The sequence below is a fragment of the Crocodylus siamensis genome, chromosome 1, assembly GCF_052110815.1.
Source record: "Crocodylus siamensis isolate JL-2025a chromosome 1, ASM5211081v1, whole genome shotgun sequence".
Classification (NCBI taxonomy): domain Eukaryota; kingdom Metazoa; phylum Chordata; order Crocodylia; family Crocodylidae; genus Crocodylus; species Crocodylus siamensis.
In genome coordinates, this window is record NC_143395.1 from 317,525,863 (window position 1) to 317,542,085 (window position 16,223).

A 16,223-nucleotide genomic window follows, 5' to 3' on the forward strand; every position below is an offset into this window, starting at 1 on the left:
TGCTCATGCCATATGACTGGTTACCTGTATCACATGATACCACTTTGGCATCCTACTAAATTATCTAATATTACAAATGTTTTATTATTATAAATGGTCCACAAATATATGCAATTATTTTACAAATCTTTCATGTGGATAACAAAGGTTTTTGAGGACATAAAAGCATTCCACTATAAACATTTTCGCATTATTGATTTTGGCAAACATTCATGTAACGTTATAAAATAAGCCAACAAAATAAATTGGCAGGTTCTAGTCATACAAGTATTTTAAAAATTTTTGTTCCATTTCCTTTGCTCTAAACATCAAATATAGTCTCAGTCTCCAAATGTTACACTAAATATCTTTAATATACATTTGAAAAAAACCCTAAATCATAGACTATACCCCCAGGACTCTTGAGAGCAAATAGTCATGCACACTGGCACAAAAAACTCTTCGGCAAATCTTTCAATGTTCACTAATTTCTTGATACATTCCTCAACATTAGCACATTAGAATAAAAACAACTGGTGTTTGCAATTTTATACATGGCCACATCTATAACAACATGAATTTAAAAATGTCTATCACATTCTTCTGGACAAAAACTATGCAAGACTTGCTACAAAAGAAAGTATCGTTCATAAGCATACATCTTTTAAATTAGTGTTCTTTAACTAGTCAAGTGACTTTTAAAACGTAAAACTATCAATCCCTCAGAAATATTTTTATCTAATCTTATAGTAAGACTGGTTTTATAAACAAAACAAACACTGATACATGCAAACATCACCTTCAATTCCTCTGAACAGCAAACAGCTTTTTTTTAATCTTTTTTTTGTGTGTGTCCCATATCTTGCCTGCCAACCATACTTCTGCTGTATCCCAGAACACGTATTCTCTTTTCATTGTGTGATCTAATGCAAGCCTTTTAAGAAAGGTTAAAAAATGCTGGTTTCAAAGCAGCCAAAGGGAAAGAAACGAGTCCTGAACAATCACATGGATCCTTTCACAATAATCTGATACCAGGGAGCTGTAAAACCTATCAGATTCTTTGTTTCTTTAGACCTTCCTCAATAGTTCAAAAGGGGCAAAGAACCTGTCTGACACTACCTGGTTCACCTCCTGTGTCTGATACATTGCACATTTAGAGAAGACCTACTAACAAAGAGGCATCTGGAGAAGATGAATGTAAAGGTAGCTACAAAAAGGGGATTTAATGGGTTAACCTACCTGCGGTAACTTTTGTAGGCCTTATCTTTGCATTTTCCTACTGCTCCATGCATTACTAATCAGTGATCCACTGGAAACTTCAGAACCTACTGAAAAGCCTGGCAGGGTATTTGGCTTTCAATTCTTCTACTCTGTTTATTCCCAATACAAGTATATTCATCAGGCTTAGAAACAATTCTTGAACAAGGGCAGCCACTCAGCAATGAAATGTAAATTACTGACATGTGCTAAAACCTGGACTTGCCACTGCTAATGAGCACATTAAAGGAAAAATGCTCACTAGACTACTGCAACCTTTTCACTTAACCCTGTGTTTCCTGAAAGCCACAGTTCAACGCCAATTAAAGGACCTATCTGCAGAACAGTAAGAGAGCTGCTACCCAGCAGCCTCTTGCAACCTACAACTCTGACCTAAAAGCAACAAAAATTACAAGGCATTTCACACATTCATCTAATCAGAAATGCAGACACAATGACACTAACCTCCTAGGCAATCTGGCTATCTTTTAGAAGGTTTAACCAAGAGAAGAGTATTTCAAAAGCATAGCTGGCAAGTTTTTAAAAAATAGCATCAGATTTAAGATTACTGTATACAACACAATCTGCTGTCAGCAAATATTTAACAACACAGGAAATCAACTTAAAGACCGACTTTCCTGTGGCAATTCACACACACAGGCTCTCATCACCAGAGTGGGAAATCCGCAAAATTTCCCCTCCATATTAGTCTCATAAGAGTGAAATCTCTTGGGTAAGTGGGAGGGGGTCTGGAGAGAAACACCTTTTGCTTTTTATCATCATGGAGCCTGATAGTATATAGTTAAGGGCCTGTCAAAACCTGCATCAAATCCCTCATTTTCAAAGGCTTTAATAACACAGGCACTCAAAATTACGAGCAGCAATTGTTAATTGTGTGTTCTGGGAGAAGACGGTGGGGAGATTCAGTGAAGAAAGGTTCTGTTTTGTTAGGTTTTTTGCTTGGGAAGGGAAGGATGTTATTTAACGATTCGGCTTGGTTAATGTAGTAACTTTTAATTGTAAATATTTCTAAAATGTTTACGATAGGCATATCTTATAAATACAATGCCCACACAGACAAACATAATTTTTGAATTTGGAATATAAATGCTTAAATTCACCATGAACTCATTTTCAAAGATATGAATGTTTCATGGATACCAAAATTTGGATCACTTATTTAGGTGCCTAACTTTACAAACCCATGGTTGAAACTTTTATTCTATGCAAAGAATTTTTTTCAGTAAAAGAACTTATCTGTCAAGTATTTTAACCAATTTTCTCCCAAATACTAACAACATATATTTTCAATTCCAAGGTACAAAACCTCCAAAAAATTTTCACACTTCTCATTCAGAAATGGATTATTAAGTCATATTGCATCTCTTGGGCATTTATCAATACTATACATTTATTTTGAAATATAAAAGCTGAATAAGCATATGCTGCAGAAGCTAAATGGATCTCCAACTTATGGTGGAATCAGAAAAATGAAAAGGAAATTCCTGTATACTTATATGAAGGCATTTGAAGTATTTGAAATCCCCAGAACAGCTAAGAATGAGGTCTTGAAAATGGTCTACAAAGCACAACTCTGCAACTACAAGTAGATATTAAGCTTTGATCTTTAGCCATTGGTTACTGCTCTGCAGCCTTCAAAGACAAATACTGACAAAACAGATTATAACAATTACATATACATGTTTGTACAATTTTTTCACAAAGTACATATTACACACATTTGATCTGAAATTAAGATTGCCTTTCTGGTCTATTTATCAGCTAGCTAGAACGTTAATAACCATTTGTACTGCAGGACACTTTGGGACCAAGGCAGAAAGCAGCATCTACTTTATATGCTACCATAAAAAAACGACATACAACAGAAAGACTTTACTGGCCCTGAAGTAATTCTAAGTATAAGATTAAAGATATATCAGAGCCACTGACATTTGACATTTCCACATCTGGGTCTACACCTCAGCATCAACTATTACCATATTCACTTGAATCTAAGATGACCCTGAATTTAAGATGACCTCCCAATAAATAGATTCTATACATGCAAACATTTCTAAACGTGTTATAATTTTTCATGCACAAAATGTAATTATTAGAGGGTTGCCCTTTAATGTATCCCTCCAACTGCTGCAGTGGGGTCAGGCAGTAGGGAGGCAGATGGCATGAGGAAAGTCAAGCAGCTTACCTTGCTTTTGCCTGCCCCTCTACCACCTCTTCCCCCTTCCTGCCACTCCTCAGATCCCCTTCCCCTCTCCCCACCCAGCCTCATCTCCCCCCTCTCCCTCTTATCCTTGCTCCACATCAGCAGACCCTGACCCCATTCTAGCCTGGGAGACCCAGCCCAGTCCCCACAGCAGACATGGGGTCCTGCTGCTATAGGACCAGGTTTGGAGCATGCACAGTGCCTAGACTGCTGCACGGACAGAGCCTGCCAGCCCGGAGCAAAGATAAGGGCAGGGAGAGAAAGAGGGGTTTTAGAAATAGAATGGCAGAGTGCAGGGATGGAGTGTGGGACAGACAGCAGCTGCAGCTACAGCCCCAACCCTGGGCAGGAGCTTTTAAACTCCTACCCAGTGATTTAGTAGCTCACTTCTAAGCCTACATTTCCAGATAATGTCAATAAGCTAACTCCTGGCCTCAGAATCACAGCACAGAATAGACAGTTTAATATCAGAAGCCACTACAGGATTTCACCAAACCAAAGTAGAGTATCTACTTTAGTCTAATGATCTTATTTCAAAAGAGAAACAAAAATTTACATGCACAAGCTCATTTTTTCCAGGAAAAAACAGCTGAAAAATAAATTACAGTACAAAAACACATCCTTGTATTTCTTTATGTAAAGATGTTTATTTATACTTGATTTGATTTCTATGCTGCCCTCCCCAAAATAACTCAGGAATGCTTACAATAACAAAGTCATACAAATAGATAAAATAATAAAACAATATTGAGACAGTTCCCCAAAGAATACCCAAAGCTTAACCCCCACCAGCTAAAAGTCTGTCCAAATAAAATATTTTTACACCACTTCCAAAAAGATGGCCAGGCTCAGGCTCTGGCAGGCCTCAAGTTGGAAAGAGTTCTGTAGCTAAGGATCAAAGCATTGTGTTGAAAATAGGCAAGATTCATTCCCACTCTGAGATGGACCTAAGCATCCTCATACCTCATTACTGTCAAGGAGAGTTCACGGGCTCTCAAGCATTTTTGAACATTAGGCATACAACAATAGAGATTTTGCAGCTGATACCAATAGCCAATTTTTAAGGAAGCATATCAGCCAATACCGACCCAATTTCTGATACCAGCCTGTCAGCATGGAGAGCTGCCTCCAACTGGTAAAAGTCTGGTGTGGTGGAAGGGGAAGGGTGAGAGAAGGGGAGTGGGGTGTGCAAATCAAGGCCCCCACCATGAGGGAGGGGTGGGGCTGGGGCAAGCGCTGCCCAGCTCAGGCGGGGAGGGTGCAGCACAGAGCCGCAGCTCATCTGGGGGGGGTGGTTCCCATTGCTGGGCACCACTCATCCAGGAGCCACTTGTGTGGCAGCTCCCGCCACTGCTCCTGCTGCTTGCCTGGGAGTGCATGGGGGGGCGTGCCCCTGGATCTGCATAGGGCGGGGTGAGCTGGGGCAGGGGCTGCACCAAGCTCTTCCTGGCAGGGCAGGGCTGCAGCCACAAATTCGTTGTAGCCCCTTCCCAACACAGCCCCACCGGGAAGAGCTTGGCACAGCTCCATGCCATGCAGATCCAGGGGCACACTCCCCGCCATGCCTTCCCAGGTGAGTGGCAGGAGCAGTGACAGGAGTGTCCTCCTCTCATCCCTGTGCCCCCCAGATCAGCCGCAGTTCCATCCCGTACCTGCCCTACCCCGGCTGGGCAGCGCTTGCCCTAGCCCCTGCTCCAGCCCCACCCCATCCCTACTACAGGGGCCTTGATCTACACACCCCACACCCCTTCCCTCTGCCCTCCCCCCTTCCACCACACTGGACATACCAGCTGGAGGCAGCTCTCTATGCTGCTGTGCTGTACTCCTTGCTACCTGTGCTGCACTGCAGCTGCACATATGCACGGGCCATCTATTAGCCAAATTATCAGCCTGATATGGCCAATTTTTAACATAGTAAATTTTCTTTATATCAGTGCCGATCCAATACTGGACCAATGTATCGGTGTACCCCTACTGAACATTATGCAACATTTATTAAGGGGGCTAAATACCCAAGAGCTTTATGTTAGGCACTCCCCTTCTGGCAATTCTTGACCTGGAGACATACAAAATTAATTAAGTTTGTCAAGTGTCCACAGATGCCTGCAGTGGTAACAATGGCTCTTTAAAAATGTGGGTTTTTTGTTTTGTTTTTTGTTAAAACAACAACAGCTCTTTTTGACTGTTTAACCAGAAACAGTATGCTGAAACCATTCGAAAGTCATGTCTACCCAAAGCTTGCAGAAAAGGACAATTTTCTTGCTATTTCCTAGTTGGTCTGATAAAAGGTATCATATTGGAACCAAGAGTTTTAGTTTTTTATATGTCTTCACTATACCAGAATGCACTCATACTATGGACACAGCAATATCAGGAAACCTGAACTTTTTATTGAAATTTCTAATCCTACAGCTTCAATTGAAAACAAAAAAAGCATAATGAGGAAAGGAACAATTTTTGCTCCATACCTGTGTCTCCACTCAAGGACCAGCTACATTTGTCTGGTAGCATAGCAAGGATAAGTCAGTGGGGAACTTGCCCTCAGCATCAAATTAAAGGAGATGCAAGATTGGATGCTACCACTGCTGCCTCTGCTTCACTCCCCCATGATGCAGCCCCAGCCCATCCCACCCCATGCAGACCTGGGGGCACATGCCCTCCCTCCCCCACCCAGACACTCCTAGGTGAGCAGCAGAAGCAGTGGCGAGAGCTGCCATGCAAACAGGCAAGCACTGGACAAGTAGCTCCCAGATGAGCAGCACACAGCAATGGAAACCACCCCCCCAGATGAGCTGTGGCTCTGTGCTGTGCCCGCCCTGCCCCAGCCAGGCAGCACTTGCCCCTGCCCCAGCCCTCCCTCACCACAGGGGCCTTGATCTGCCCTCCCACAATGCCCCTTGTCTCCCCCTTCCACCACATCAGACTTACCAGCTGGAGGTACAAAACTGCTTGTTTATATCTCTGCATCAATCAAGGCAAATACCTCTTCATACCCTTTACTACAGAGGCAGGTAAGTATTTTGTGTAGAGGGCCACTTACTGAGTTTTGACAAGCTGTCAAGGGCCACATGGATAGCCCCAGCCCTTGACAGGTACCCTATCCCCTGGTTGCCATCTTGTGACCAGAAGTCCCACCCCCTAACCCTTGCCACCAGAAGTCCCTCCTCTTGCCCCTGGAAGTACTCCTTTCAGCAAGGGATTTTGCCATCTCAGAACCAGAAAAATACCAAATTATATTCTAAAAAGTGATCATCTACAACATTCATTAATTTGATTTTTTAAAATTTTTGTCCTGATTTACTTGCGCTTGTGTAGTCTACACAGAAATGACTGCACAATAGCTTAAAATTAAGTCTTATTCTTGAATATTGTGGGGGTAGGTATAGGTTTGGGGCTGTGGGTGTATGGTATGTGGGGTATGGGGGGTAGGGCGACTACTGTGCCTGCACATACACTGCCCCTGTGCCTGCAGACACAGACACAGACACTCACTCACACTCTCTCTCTCTCTCTGCCCCGTGCCTGCAGAGACACACACACACACTCTGCCGACATGCACGCACATATATACACACTTTACTAGTGCAGTCCCATGCTCCGCAGTCTGGGGATGCAGCCAGGAGCCACAGCCACCTGGTGCTGGAGCAGGGTGGAGGCAGGAAAGCAGGGAACTGGCTGGGGCAGGGTGGGGTTGCTCAAGCCTGCAGCCTGCTGAGGGCTCCCTCTCCGTCCTATTGCCCCTGGCTCCGGCCAGCTTTGACAGGGAGCTGGGGCAAATAAATATTAATTTACTAAATTTTTTAGGGGCTCCACGGGCTGGATAGAATAGCCTGGTGGGCCAGATTCAGCTCGCAGGCTGGATTTTGCCCACCCCTGCTTTACTAACATAGCTGCGTCAGCAGAAATCTGTAAAGCCGACAGGGCCCACCTCTTCCCAAAACTGTTTACTTATACAATTATATTTAGAAAGTACATATAACATTTTTATTGAGCTTTGTTTGTCAGTACTTGGTGGTGAAAGTTTAGAAAACAACTTAAGCATGTATAGGAAAGGAAAAAGTAAGAGTCCAGAAATAATATCATACAATGGGATAGGAGTTGCAGACATACAAAAATATTACTTTCCATTTACTAAATTAACAGGTAACATACACTCATGCCTCAATGTTATTCCTAAAATAACTTTGTAATTTTGGGGATGAAGACCATAATTAAGCCACAGTAATCACTTAATTACCTCTGCCCATTAGCACAGTTTAAGAAGTATGCCTAAGCCTTACAAGCACTTTAACTGCATGTGGTATTCTAAAAGTTATAATGCAGAAGACCCATCCATTGGTCACTGTGTAGACCCTAGACAAGCAACCAAAACAGAATGTCTGTAAATGAGGAGACATGGTTTTTGAATTTCAATTTAAAATTCAACAATCTGCCTTTATGTATAATGAATTAACCCAGGGGGAACATGGATCTCTAATTTCAAAGACATACTATCTACTTTAATGGTATATAAATTCAAATATATTTTCTACTATAGGTGTCAGGACCAGCTGAATTCCATTAAATTAAATAGGAATTTTGCCACTGACTTCACTTAGAGCAGGAGAAATCCAGAATCATAGTTTCAAATTTACTCTGCAAAAGTTGTATCAATTATGACAGCATAATATAAATTAACAAGATTAGATCAAGAATGGACAGATGGGGATCTTATATCAAACAAGGCAACCTGTTTGAGCCATCCCAATCAACAGCTGAAAAGACAACCATATAATGTGAACAGTATTAGTATTACACCAGTATTAAATAAGAGAATTTTCCTGACAATTTGCTTGCCAGTCATCTACTTTTATGCCAAATAAAAGATTACAAGGGATATTCATTTTCAAAGTAATTACTAAAAAACCCAGAACATTTTTCTAGCAACCAAACATGGCTAAAGCAGAGGGAAAACAAAATTTCTGAAGCTAGAAATAAAACCTATTGTGGTGACACAGCATGTCAAAAAATAATGAATTTTACAAATAAGAATTCCACAAATCCACTCATCTGTGGTACTACACACCTCATTAAATGTGCCAGAAGTGCTGTTGAAAGGCATCTCATGGGAAAAATTAGATGACTCATATTAAACAAAGCTAATTTGCCTATCTGGACTATCATAATCTGTAATCACATACATAGGGCTAAATCATTTAAAAAGTCATACATCCCCACTATATATATGTAGTGAAAAATAATCCCATAATGCTAAATTATTACTTTTTTTTAAAATCAGGAGGTTTTAGTAAGATTCACACATCAAAGAAATGGGCTGACACCACATTGTAAAAGAATATTGTAGTTTAACACATAAGAAAAGCACAAAGGTTTATTTTTTTAAAGAAAAGATTAATGAAATAGACTTCGGTTTTGTCATGCTTGCATTATGTATGTACTAGGTCAATAAGAAGCATATGCAGTATACAACACGGAATCATATCACTCAAAATAAACACACGGGAGAGAAAAGCATGGATTTTCCTCACAAGTCCTACCAGTCCCTATGATAATACCACTTGTCAATAAAGTTTTCTGAAGCATCTATAAAAATGCACTCAAAAGATCTGAAGATAGATCTATTTTCACATACAAATAAGTATTTGCAAGTGCTACTTAAGTAACTGAGTACCCAATTTATTCACAGTAAAATGAGCATCTAAAAATATAGTACAAACATGTATCTGGCACCATTTAGAAATCAAGAATGATTAACCAGTCTTTAAGGCATTGCACCCCTATATTGCATTAATATCTGCCAATATTCTAAAAGACCAATAAATATCCTTCAGATAAAAAGATAACGTTGTTTTTTCTATTAACTGCTTCATACAAGAACATTTTTTAAGTAAATTATTCATTGAAGGTTGTTGTTTGTATCCATGTTGGCCTTATTCATCGACAGAAACTCACCTTTACTCCCTGTACCTGGCAGAAATGGGGAGCAAAATGTGCATGGCAGAGTACAATACTAAATGAACATGCTTTAAAGGAGCACTATTACAAGTATTTTTAAGGAGTGTATGTTGTAGCCGTGTTGGTCTAAAGACATAGGCAGACAAGGTTCTTTAGGTGAATCTGATCTCTTTTATTAGACCAACTTAAATAGTTGGCAAAAAAAATTTTTAGCAAGCTTTCAGGTTTAAAAACCCTTAGTCAGGCACAAAGGGTTTTTAAACCTGAAAGCTTGCTAAAACATTTTTTTTCCAACTATTTAAGTTGGTCTAACAAAAGATATCAGATTCACCCAAAAAACCTTGTCTGCCTAAGTATTTTTTTAAAACACTTTAAAAATACAATGTTAGAAATATCTTTTAAGATACCTAGCTAACTGGTTTCAGGACAAGCCAATGATTAACCAGGGCAATCCTCCAGGGTTGGGTTGTAAACACATCCAGAAATTCCCCTTGCAGGCTCTTTGCCTCCTCTCATTGATCTGTGCACAAGCTTTTCTCTAGGTAACAGACTATGCATTAAAACAACATCAAAACATTTAGTAATCATAAAACGTTGTTTTATCAGTTATGGTCATCAGCCGGGCGAGAAGACTCGGGCCACAGCGGGGGTGCTCAGCAGTACTGGAGATGGGGTCCGGCACCACCGGGATGAGGCGCAGCCACCCTGCCCACAGGGGAATGCCTCCTGGCCAGGGCAGGACCCCGGGCTCAGGGAGATCCTGGCTCTGTCTGTGCATGCCAGGCACAGTGCAAGCAGGGCGAAGCTCCCCCTCACCCCCCAGCCATAGCAGGGACTCCCTGGGCTCTGGGAATAGCTGCTGCAGGTGGTGCTCAGAGCTGAGCTGGTTGGGAGCCCACAGCACAGTGGCCCTATGCAGCACCTGCCCAGCCCCGGCCCCTTGAGGGGAGCTGTGGGTGGGCAAAGCCAGGGCTCAGGCAGGCTGGGGCAGCTGTTCCCAGGAACTTCAGTGGCCAAGCCCTTGCAGCAGGGGCAGGTCCGCCCCATTCGCACTGTGAGGCCAAGCCTAGAGCCAAAAGCCTCCCCGAACCCAGCATCCTGCCTTGGCCAACTGGTGTCCCCTTATGGAGCTGCACAGGCCCAGCCAGGCCCCACCTCCCAAGTGAAAGCCACCACCAGGCCCAGCTGCTCTCATATCCCAAGAACCTACTGGTGGACATTTTGAGACTTTATGCCACATGCCTGACAGGTCTCATGAACGACGTGCAAGAAAGTCCAGGAGCCAGAGGCACAGGACCAGCAAACAGGGGAGTGTGACCAGGAATTCAAGTGGGGAGTCCACTGAGGAGGTTCCCTGGATACTTTCTTTCTTACCCTTCCTTCACTGTTAGCTTGGTGAGTGGAAAGAGTTGAAGCATAAACACGGAAGTTTTTCCAGCATGTAGCAGCAGAAGCAGCACCTAACCTGTACCTGTGTAGGCTCTGTCTAGGAATGGCCACTGACCACCAAGGTTTTCATTCAAGTTCTGGTTTGGCTTTGCAGGGACTGCTGCCTGTCTCTAGGGGGAGAGTTTGTAGTGTGAGAGGTGCCTCCTAGTAGTCCAGTCATGTATACAAAGCCGGTGCACTTTTTGAGAGGGACCTTTTTTTTTTATTTTGTAAATTCACACTTGAGTTGTTAAGGAAGAAATTTAGCCTGGGGATCACTTTTCTAATTTTGGTGTTGAGCCAATGTGGTCCCTATTTTCAAGAAGGGATGTAAGGAAGAGCCTGGCAAATACAGGCCAGTCAGCCTCACTTCTATCCTGGGGAAGGTCTTTGAAAAAATTATCAAGGGCCACATTTGTGAGAGCCCTGCAGGGCAAGTGATGTTGAGGGGTAACAGCCTGGGTTCGTGCAAGGCCGATCCTGCCTGACTAACCTGGTCTCTTCCTATGACCAGGTAACAAAGAGCTTAGATGGGAAGGAGGAAGTCGATGTCATCTTCTTGGACTTCCAGAAGGCCCTCAACACAGTGTCCCACCCAATTCTGGTGGGCAAGCTGAGGGACTGCAGCACTGACGAATGCACAGTCACATGGGTGGCAAACTGGCTCCAGGGGCACACCCAGGGGGTGGTGGTGGACGGGTCGGTGTCAACCTGGGAGGGTGTGGGCAGTGGAGTCCCCCAGGGCTCGGTCCTAGGGCCAGTGCTGTTCAACATCTTCATTAGCAACCTGGACGAGGGTGTGGAGAGCACCCTGTTCAAGTTCACTGATGACACCAAGCTGTGGGGTAAAGTGAATACACCGGCAGGCAGGGACTGCATCCAGGTAGACCCGGATAGGTTAGAGAAGTGGGCGGATCTGAACAGGTTGCGGTTCAACAAGGACAAGTGCAGAGTGCTGCACCTGGGGAGAAGGAATCAGCATTATGGTTATAGGTTAGGGGCTGATCCTTTCAGCAGCACAGAGGCAGAGGGATCTTGCAGTCAGGACTGACTCCAGGATGAATATGAGTCGCCAAAGTGACAAACCAACAGGCAAAGCCAACCGCACCCTGTCATGCATCAACAGGGGCATCACTAACAGGTCCAAAGAGGTCTTGCTCCCCCTCTATGCGGCGTTGGTCAGGCCACAGCTCGAGTACAGTGTCCAGTTCTGGGCACCACACTTCAAGAAGGACATGGAGAACCTGGAGAGGGTCCAGAGGTGGGCCACTCATATGGTTGAGGGCCTCCATGGCCAGCCAAGGAGAGGCTGAGGGACCTGAATCTCTTCAGTCTCCGCAAGAGGAGACTGAGGGGGGATATTGTGGCTGCCTACAACTTTATCAGGGGCCAGGAGCGGGGACTCGGGGAAAGTCTGTTCATTAGGGCCCCCCTTGGAGTCATCAGGAACAATGGCCACAAGCTGAGGGAGGATAGGTTTAGGTTAGATATTAGAAAGAACTACTTCACTGTCAGGGTGGCCAGAGCCTGGAATAGGCTTCCCAGAGAGGTGGTGCTCTCACCTTCCCTGGAAATCTTCAAGAGGAGACTAGATAGGCACCTGGCTGGGGTCTTACGACCCCCGCTACTCCCAGTGCTCCTTCCTGCCCATGGCAGGGGGTCGCACTAGATGATCTGTCTAGGTCCCTTCCAACTCACTGATTCTATGATCTTAAAATGGCAACGATGACCAACAAGATGTATAAATACCAATATCTCAGTACCTATGAGGCAGATTTTGATTTTCTAAATGAAGAAATAGATATTGCAATAACATACAAACTTCCTTTGTCTTTTGATGAGTAATGAATGGTCCACTGTTTTGCAGCTCTAACCCTTTAAATTCAAAATGACAACATTACGGACCACTTTTTAAGGCATGACATATAGCATATAATGGTATCTGCTCTTAATGTTTTCGTAATCCTATCCTTTGGTTGTTATTACTTATACATTAACTTTTTATTCTTCTTTTTTAGTAAACGAAAATAAGTCAAAGAATTATTAATAACCCAGGGAGTGGGGCGGCGGGGCAGCCAGAGGGCTCTTCCGGGGAACCCTGGAGCAGCGTGATTGGCTGAGCTGGCCCAGAACGGCTCAATTAGCTGCAGGGCCGGAGTGGGAATTTCAAACCACGGCTCTTAAATGCCTTGATTTGCACAGGCCCCCGGCAATCGGGGCTTGAGTCGGAGGGGGTACATATGTGCTAACAGCACACGTGTACCCAACTGACTTACCGGGCAGCAGAGGCAGCAGTAACAGCGAAAAAGGTAAGTGGGGCAGAAGCAGGAGCCAGCGCAGCTGAAGAGGATCTGGAGGGGAAGCCCTCCAGAGCCTCTTAGCTGAACTGGCTGGGAGCTACGCTCCTGAGCTGCGCGCTAACAGAGCCAGGGGTCCCCCCGCCTGTCCCACATGTGCCAGGGTTGAGGCACTGGAGGGGCAGGTGGCAGTACTCCAGGCAGAGGTGAGCAGGTTGAGGGGGGGATCAGGGCATTTGAGGAGGAGATTGATGGGTACTTTGTTTCTCTGCAAAGCCAGACACCAGGCAGAGGAGCAGACTGCAGAAGCCCCAAAGCTAGTATGGAAGGATGGACAACAGTCACCTCCAGGGCCAGGCCACTCACCGCAGAAATGGATCCACTGGAGCAGTTGGGGAACAGATATGAAGCCCCAGCTGCACTGGAGGAAAGTGCAGTGGAGGAGACAGCATGGGAGGAGCCCCAATCCACCCTCGAGCAAGCTGAGGGCCAGACAAGCTACCAGAGGAAGAGGAGAAGTGTCAAAGTAGTGGGCGACTCCCTACTGAGAGAAGCAGAGGGAAACATCTACTGCCCAGAACCCATGGCACATGACGTATGTTGCCTGCCAGCGGCCAAGATCTGGGATGTCACGACGAGGATTCCTGACCTGATCTGGCCCTTGGACTACTATCCCATGGTCCTCATCCATGTGGGAACAATGATGCAGTCAGGAGTAGTCCTGACCATGTCATGGGTGACTACAGGGCTCTGGGGGCCAGGCTTAGGGAGATGGGGGTGCAGGTGGTCTTCTTGTCCATCCTCCCAGTCAGAGGTCACAGTAAGCATCACAGCGCCTGCTTCAGAGAGGTCAACCTGCAGCTCAGGAGTTGGTGCCATCATGCTGGATTTGGCTTCCTGGACCACGACCCACACTTCCTGGCAAGGGACTTCCTGGGACATGATGGAATTCACTCCTCAGAGAAGGTAAAAGTCTTTTTTCCAACAGGTTGGCTGATCCCCTACATCGGGCTTTAAACTAGCTCAGACAGGGGACAGGGAGGCAGAAGAAGGAGAACATCAGGAACATGGGACATCCAGAAGTACAGAACAGGTAAGCAATAAGAGGCCCATTGAGCATCAAAGCCAGGGGACAACAAAGGCGCCAGTCACAGGGCTAAAGTGCCTATACACTAATGCTAGGAGCATGGGGAACAAGCAGGATGAATTAGCACTCCTGCTTGCAGAAAACACTTACGACTTAGTGGGGTTAATGGAAACCTGGTGGGACTCTACTCACGACTGGGCGGTACATGTTGAGGACTATAAGCTGTACAGAAAGGATAGAGTAGGGAGGAGAGGGGAAGGGGTGCGCTTTATGTCAAGGACCGTTATACATTGACCCTTATCAAAATGGAAATGGAGGAGGAGAAAGTAGAAGGATTGTGGGTTAGGATACATGGAAGTCAAGGGGAAAGGGATTTGGTGGTAGGGGTGTGATACAGACCCCCACACCAAGGGGAAGAACTAAATTTGGGACTCGTGAGGCAGCTCTCGGAGACCATAAAGACTAGAGAAGCAGTAGTCATGGGGGACCTAAACTACCCTGACATCTGCTGGGAGACGCAGATAGTAAATTCCCACCATTCACGCAGGTTCCTATCCTGTGTGCCGGACCTCCACCTGACGCAAGAGGTACATGGTCCCACTAGGGGGAATGCCTTACTGGACCTGGTACTGGCAATGGGGGATGACATGGTAGGGGACCTACAGATCAGTGGTCACCTGGGGAACAGTGACCACCAAATAATAGAATTCATCATAAGGTGTAGAGTGGGAAAGGTAACTAGTAGGGTGGAAGTTCTGGATTTTAGGAAGGCTAACTTCAGCGAGCTCAGGCGTTTAGTCAATGATGCACTGCAGGGTAAGAGATTTGCAAGATGGGAGCCCAGGAAGTGTGGCTGTGCCTTAAGGAAGCAATCCTTTGGGCAGAGGGAGACGATCCCAATGCAGGGGAAAAGGGGCCAAGAGGCTTCCTTGGCTAACCAGAGAAATCCAGAGCAGCCTAAGGGCAAAAAGGGGGGCATATAAGCAGAGGAAACGGAGAAATTACTAAAGAGGAGTATGCCTCCTCAGCTTGCAGTTGTAGGGAGGCAGTTAGAAAGGCCAAGGCTACCATGGAGCTGAGGATGGCATCCCAAGTTAAGGATAACAAAAAATTGTTTTTCAGATATATAGGGAGTAAAAGGAAGGCCCAGGGCAGTATAGGACCACTACTGAATGGGCAAAAGCAATTGGTGACAGACGGGGGGACAAGGCTGAACTCCTTAATGAGTTCTTTGTCTCAGAGTTCCTAAACAAGGGGCAAGATAAGTCTCACAATGGGTTCATAGACAACAGCAGGGTGCTAGACCACCAAGCATTGACCCTGAGATAGTGCAGAGTCACTTGGAAGGACTGGATGCGTTTAAGTCGGCAGGCCCAGATGAGCTCCTTCCAAGGGTACTGAAAGCACTGGCTGTCATCATTGCACAGCCATTGGCAAGAATATTTGAGCACTCGTGGCACACAGGCCAGGTCCTGGAGGACTGGAAAAGGGCCAATGTGGTCCCTATTTTCAAGAAGGGAAGGAAGGAGGATCCAAGCAACTACAGCCCAGTCAGTCTCACCTCCATCCTTGGTAAAGTCTTTGAAAAGGTTATTAAGGCTCATATATGTGACAGCCCAGCAGGAAAAATTATGCTGAGGGGAAACCAGCATGGGTTCGCAGCAGACAGATCATGCCTGACTAATCTAGTCTCTTTTATGACCAGGTTACAAAACACCTGGACGCAGGAGTAGGGGAAGATATCGTTTACTTAGGCTTCAGGAAGGCCTTCGATACAGTATCCCACCCCATACTGGTGAACAAATTAAGAGACTGTGACTTGGATGATTACACAGTCTGGTGGGTGGCAAATTGGCAAGAGGGTCATACCCAGAGAGTGGTGGTGGGCGGGTCAGTATTGACCCGGAAGGATATGGGCAATGGGGTCCCGCAGGGCTTTGTCCTTGGACCGATACTCTTCAATGTCTTCATCAGTGACTTGGACAAGGGAGTGAAG

General features: G+C 45.1%; 1 protein-coding gene across 3 annotated transcripts in view; it reads right to left on the bottom strand.

Annotated features, from left to right (window-relative positions):
* Positions 1-16,223, bottom strand: part of PCCA (propionyl-CoA carboxylase subunit alpha) — a 475,583-nt gene that overhangs the window by 368,675 nt on the left and 90,685 nt on the right. Inside the window, exon 1 of one of the 3 annotated variants that reach the window (XM_090022741.1) lies at positions 1,219-1,365. The exons of the other annotated variants lie outside the window; for them this stretch is intronic. The gene's annotated coding sequence lies outside the window, so the exon portion shown is untranslated. Of the gene's footprint in view, positions 1-1,218; positions 1,366-16,223 lie in introns of those variants that run through there. 3 annotated transcript variants of the gene reach the window in all.